Raw genomic sequence first — 6,645 nt, 5'->3', positions numbered from 1 at the left:
GGCTTTAAAGTGGAAGACCCTGGGAGCCAAACAAAGCAGGATTCACACCCACAGCCCCGCCAAAGACTCTTCTTCCATGAGATCTGGGAGACTGAACTCCATCAAATCACACCATCACCCTGGCCCAGCTGGGAGGGAACTGGGTGCTCAGACAATGGCAGTATCTCTAGTGATGTGGTTGGCAACAGGAAATTGTGAAGGTAGAGTATGCTGGTCAAAAGCCGGGACCTCAGTGCCAGTCGGAGTAGGATGAGAGACTTGATTTGAACATTAATAGATATGTGACATTTTGCAAGTCATTTAACTTACTCTAAGGTTTATATCTCTTCCTCACAGGGAAGTTGTGATGATCAAATGAGATACTATATAAAACATGTTTAGTATGAGACTGGCAATAGTTTTCAACAGATACTAGTTTTAATTTAAAAAATTTATTTCTCAGGAGGAACTGTCAGCCTTGAATTAGCCATGATCTTCTTCCAGGCTGTGGAAGTGACTAGAACCCTAGACAGTAAAGGGGGGGGAAGGAGGGAGGGAGTGGAAGTAGTAAAAACTCAAAAACCAAGAAGTGGAGAATCTTAGGGAGAGAAACTCAAGAATGAGAAAGTGAACCCCTCTCTCCCCATCCACAGATTGGGCACACTGCAATTATCTTACGGTACCAGTTTGTGGCCATTTGGATTTGTGCTTTTGTATCTTTATACCTCTTGAATTTCCTTTTCCCCTTGTTCCTAATAAAGTCCATTTTGGAAAACTATAACCTGTCTTGGGTGATGTCAAGGAAGAGCGATTCTGTCCACCTGAGGATGAGCAAAATTAGACAGGGGCATGTAGGCAAAATGTTCCCCCAGATGCAAAATGTAGGCAGTCCAGAGAGAGGTTAAAATCTCCCTGGGTGGCTTCTGCTCTGCTCCCTCTTGCTTGGAGAGACCTTCCCTGAAACTCTGCTTACTCCTCATAGAATTTTTACAAATGTAGATTGCTTTTTCCCAAGTTTTACCTTTCTTCAGGGTCATGTTCCTGGGATCCCGCACACTTACAGGCTTTGACTGTTTGCTGCTGTAGGAATTCCAGCACCCAACAAAGCAATCTCCATGAGGTTCTAGGGACCCATTCCACAAGCTAACAGCCAACCTCTTTGGGTTGTCCTTACCCAGTCACTTGCTGATATACATTGGCTATGAAACTCCTTGCAAAAAAAAAAAAAAAAAAAGTCAGCTGGGTTGGCCAGAAAAATTCAACATGGATGCCTAAGTCCCCCACAGGAGACCAGGGTCTGTGCCAAGGGATGTCCTCAAAGATACTGCCCTCTGCCCCCACACAAGAACCAGAGTGCTGCGTCAATAATGAAACAAAATTAAAAGGCAGATAACAAAACAGGGTGTTTCGTTGCAATATACTTACAGACATGTGGATAATAACATAGAAAGAGCTCTTACAAATTGGTAAGAAAAATACAAACACCCCAGAAAACTGGCAACAGATCTGAACAGTTCGTAAAAAAAGACGTTCAAATCATCAATAAACATATGGGAAAATCCCACCACAGTGGGCACTAAAGAAATGCAAGTGAAAGTAATGAGATTACTTTTTTGCCTTTGAAAGGTGCCGAGTTTTTAATTTTATTTATTTATTTGACAGAGAGAGACACAGCAAGAGAGGGAACAGAAGCAGGGGGAGTGGGAGAGGGAGTAGTGGCTCCCTTCAGAGCAGGGAGCCTGATGCAGGGCTTGATCACAGGACCCCATGATCAAGACCTGAGCTGAAGGCAGACTTTTAACGACTAAGCCACCCAGGTGCCCCACGTGCAGAGTTTTTAAAGAGAGTCAGAGGTGGCTAGAACACCGTGCAACACACACTTCCATACGTTGCTTGTTGGGGTAGGAATCCATCTTTTTGCAAGGTGGTTTGGCTTTATGTAGCAAGAAACTTAAATATGTTCATAACTTCCTACTTTCTACTTCTACTCTCAGGACATTTTAGGAAATAGACATCAAAAGGGCAGGAAAAGTAGCACAATCATTTTCATTCTGTTAGTTAAATAGGAAAAAGTTGGAACCAACTGAAAACATTCTGTTATTGTGCATGAGTGATTAAAATATATTATGGTGGGACGTCTGGGTGGCTCAGTTGGTTAAGCCGCTGCCTTCGGCTCAGGTCATGATCCCAGGGTCCTGGGATCGAGTCCCGCATCGGGCTCCTTGCTCGTCAGGGAACCTGCTTCTCTCGCTGCCTCTGCCTGCCTCTCGGCCTGCTTGTGTGTACTCTCTCTCTCTCTCTCTGGCAAATAAATAAAATCTTTAAAATAAAATAAAATAAAATAAAATAAAATAAAATAAAATAAAATATATTATGGTATGGCCACATAATGGTGTACTATGTAGCCACTGAAAATGTATTTTATAAGAATATTTAACGATGTGAATGCTCATAGCATGGTACTGAGTGCATAAAAGCAAGAAACAGCTGGGGAACAGCATGTTGTGATCACACCATTAATAGTCATAAATACCTTTTCACCCTTGAAGTCAGACATTAATGCTTAGAATAGGAGAGAGGGCCACTGAGTCATACATCTGTACACACACACACACACACACACACACATGCACACGCCCGTGCACACACACACACACATACTCCCCACCTTTTCAAATTAACAAATTAATAAACTAACCAGGGCAGCTTACCTTGTCTGTGTTTTCAACTCATTCTCTTGCTCCCCTCTTGCCCCAATTTAATCTCACTCCCAATCACGATACATCCAGTCATCTGGATGTATCTGGCATCTGGCAAGTCGTGGCTTTCAACAACCCCATCCACTATATGGACCCCTTCCCTCACATTCACACAGCAGGGATGGAATCATGGACTCCCAGTAAGTCCCAGTGAACAAAGACACACAGTGTGCCTGGATAGGGTTTCTGGCATTGTCACAGACATCTCATTTTTTTTTTAAGATTTTATTTATTTATTTGACAGACAGAGACCACAAGTAGGCAGAGAGGCAGAGAGAGAGGGGGAAGCAGGCTCTCCGCTGAGCAGAGAACCTGATGCAGGGCTTGATCCCAGGACCCTGAGATCATGACCTGAGCCGAAGGCAGAGGCTTAACCCACTGAGCCACCCAGGTGCCCTCTCATTTTGTAATAAATACCTGTAGAGCTGTAAATGTCCACCCAAAGACCTCTTCATCACTTCCTATAAAGTTTAAACATGGTGGTTGCCACTCAGTCCTGATCTTGGTCTGTTCTGCTACAGTGCTCATTATCATCACTAGAATTAGCTCAATTCAACCAATAAATACAAGAATAATGTCATTTTAAGTGAATTTCATTGGTTCATACCCACTTACCCAAACACATTCACATTTTACGCAACCAAGTACTAGTCATTAGTCCAGATCCTGATTGTATGTCAGCCAGAATTTTCCCTAAGTCCATGCTATGGCTAGAACATTGCAGGAAAAAAAAAAAAAAAATCTCTTCAACCAACCATATTCCAGGGTTTGCTTTTTTTTTTTTTTTTTAAGATTTTCTTTATTTATTTGAGAGAGACAGAGAGAGCACAAGCAGGGGGAGGGGCAGAAGGCAAGGGAGAAGCATACTCCCTACTGAGTGCAGGGCCCATCCCAGGACCCTGAGATCATGAACTGAGCCGAGGGCAGACACTTAACGGACTGAGCCACCCAAACACTCCCCAACATTACGAGCTATTAATCATATGCAGGTTACAGCCACTGAGAGGTGTCACTCCACTATTACACTATTTAGTCTGGTATATTGACTTACATAAAAAATACTGACGACACTCAGTGCTGGAAAGGATGCAGAGTAAAGGGATCTCTCCTACAAAGCTAGTGGGAATGTAAAACTGTACAGCATCTCTGTAAAACAGTTTGATATATGCTTTTTAAAAAAAATAGCTGTATTGAGGTACTGTATGGTGACTAACATAACGCAATAAAAAAATAAGAAAACAAAAAAAACCCCAGCTGTATTGAGATATAATTTACATACCATAAGACTCATGTACTTGAACTATGTTAATTCAGTGGTTTTTATTATATTCACAGGATTGTGTAACTATCACCACAATGCAATTTAGGAACATCTTCATCACCCCCAAAAGAAACTCCATACCCATTAGCAATCACTCCTTGTCACCCTGCTCTTATCCCTAGGTCTGCCCAATGACCACTAATTTACTTTCTGTCTATAGATTTGCTTGTCCTAGACATTTATGTAAGTGGAACTGTATAATACACAGAATTTTCTAACTGGCTTTTCTCACTGATTTCAAGAATCATTTAGCATGTATCAACTGTTTATCCCTTTTTATTGCAAAGTAGTATTTCATTGTATGGATAAACCACATTTTATCTACCCATTCAGTTGATAGACATTTGAGTTGATCCCACTTTTTGGCTAGTATGAATAATGCTGCTAGGAATATTCATATACCAGTTTTTGTCAAACATATATGTTTCATTTCTCTTAGATATACATCTAGGAGTGGAATTGACAGATCATATGATAACTCTATTTTAACATTTTAAAGAACTATCATACTATTTCCCAAAGCAGCAGTACCACTTTGCATTCTTACCAGCAATGTGTAAGAGTTTCAATTTCTCTACAACCTCATCAGTACTTGTTAATGTAGTTTTTTAAATTGTAGTCATCCCAGTAGGTATGTAATAGTATGTCATTGTGGTTTGGGTTAGAATATTGTTATAAGCATACACATACACATTGACTCCAGCAATCACATTCCTGGGAATTTATTCTAGGGAAAAATAACTTACTATTTTTAACTTTACACAAATATTCATAGCAAATTTAATCATAATAGCCCAGAACTAAAAACAATGCAAATGTGCTTCAACAGGTAAATGGATAAACTCTGGTACCTCCGTACAAGAGAATACTACTCAGCAATATAAAGATCAAACTACTGATATGTGCAACAATCTAGATGGATCTCAAAGGCATCAGGCTGGGTTTTAATAATAATTAGCCTTAAAAAGTTACGGACTTCATGATTCCATTTGTGTAACATTTTCAAAATTTAAGTGACAGAAAAACAGATCAGTGACCATCAGTGCCAGATTTCTCTGTGGTAATGGAACAGTTTTGTATCCTTATTGTGGTTATATGAAGCTATGAATTTAATAAAATTCATAAGACCATATATCCCCCAAAATGAGTACAGGTAATAAATGGTGAAATTCTAATAATGTCTATGGTTTAGTTATTAACATTGTGCTGATGTCCGTTTACTGGATGTGATAATGTACTACAGTCATAGATGTCATTATGGGACATCTGGATAAATGGGACAGCTGGATAAAGGGTAACCAAGAGCTCAATTTACTATTTTTTGCAACTTCTTGTGAATTGTAAATTATTTCAAAATAAAATGTTTTTTTTTTTTTAATAGTTCCTTTGTTCTGGTAGAAACTGAAAACCTAACTATGGGTTATCACATGACAAGACAAACAAAATGGCCCATCATAAACTGTGTTATCATATCCATGGATATCCAACTGGACACACACAGAAAAGTTCTATTCTAAAATGGAAATTTTATATACAATCTGAGATCTAGGTGGTGAGCTTCATAAGTATTCACCAAGGCTCCCATGGTTCTTGCTCCTACTTTACTGCCTTTCCCATTGGAAATGCCCTATAGCTACTTAACAGAGGATGGAGAGGCCTAGTTTAAGGCAGCACTGAGTATGGTAAAAGAAAATTGTTTCCATGAGTACAATTTTAGATGGTATATCTGGCTGTCTACTTTACAGGGAATAAGAGAGGCCCCTTGGTGTGGCTATACACTATTTCATGGGCAGTTGCTAATGGGATGGAAGGGTGGCCAGAAACTTGGAAAGAAGAATATTGGAGGATTAATGATGTGAGCTCTAGAGGAAGTCATGTGGATGTGCCTCTCCACGACCCGGAATATGAACATAATTGTGTGATACATACATATGCAAACTGAACATCTACTGTGGGGAGTGTCTCTCAATAATCAGGTAGACTAGATGATCCACCTGTAGATTGGTCAGCCTCTTTCCTGAACCACACAAGTGCTTGCTCCAGCCATTGCAGCATAACAGAGACTATGTGTGGACTCAGCTGCATGGAATCAGCCTCACCAAGGCTGAGATGGCCGCTGCCACTGCTGTGTGCCACACTCCAGCAGCGGAGACAGATGCTGAGCCTTTGATGTGGCTGAGAGAGCTTCCAGTTACCTGGTGACACATAAATTACATTAGATACTTTCCATCATGAAGGGGCTGCAGTCTGTCCTCCCAGAGATAGACGCATATTCAGGTTTCCTACCTGATGCATCTCTGACAATTAACCATTAACGGTCTGACGGCATGTGTTATCCATTGCCATAGTACCTATGCAGCATCATCTCTGAACAAGATATGCACTTTATCTCAAAAAGTGTGACAGTCAATTGCTTCTTGACCTTTTGGCTAAGATCAAGTGTAAAAAGTGTGACAGTCAACTCACTCACAGAATTCAGTGGTCTCCCATTGTGCCCAAACACTCAGAAACTCCTGGGCCTAAGAGGATTGTGGAATTACTGATTTAAGTTTCGATTATCATGACATTTGGGGGACAACACTTTGT

Source organism: Martes martes (assembly GCF_963455335.1).
Source record: "Martes martes genome assembly, chromosome: 4".
In the NCBI taxonomy this organism is placed as follows: domain Eukaryota; kingdom Metazoa; phylum Chordata; class Mammalia; order Carnivora; family Mustelidae; genus Martes; species Martes martes.
The sequence above is the reverse complement of the archived record's forward strand: the minus strand, read 5'-3'. Positions refer to the sequence as shown.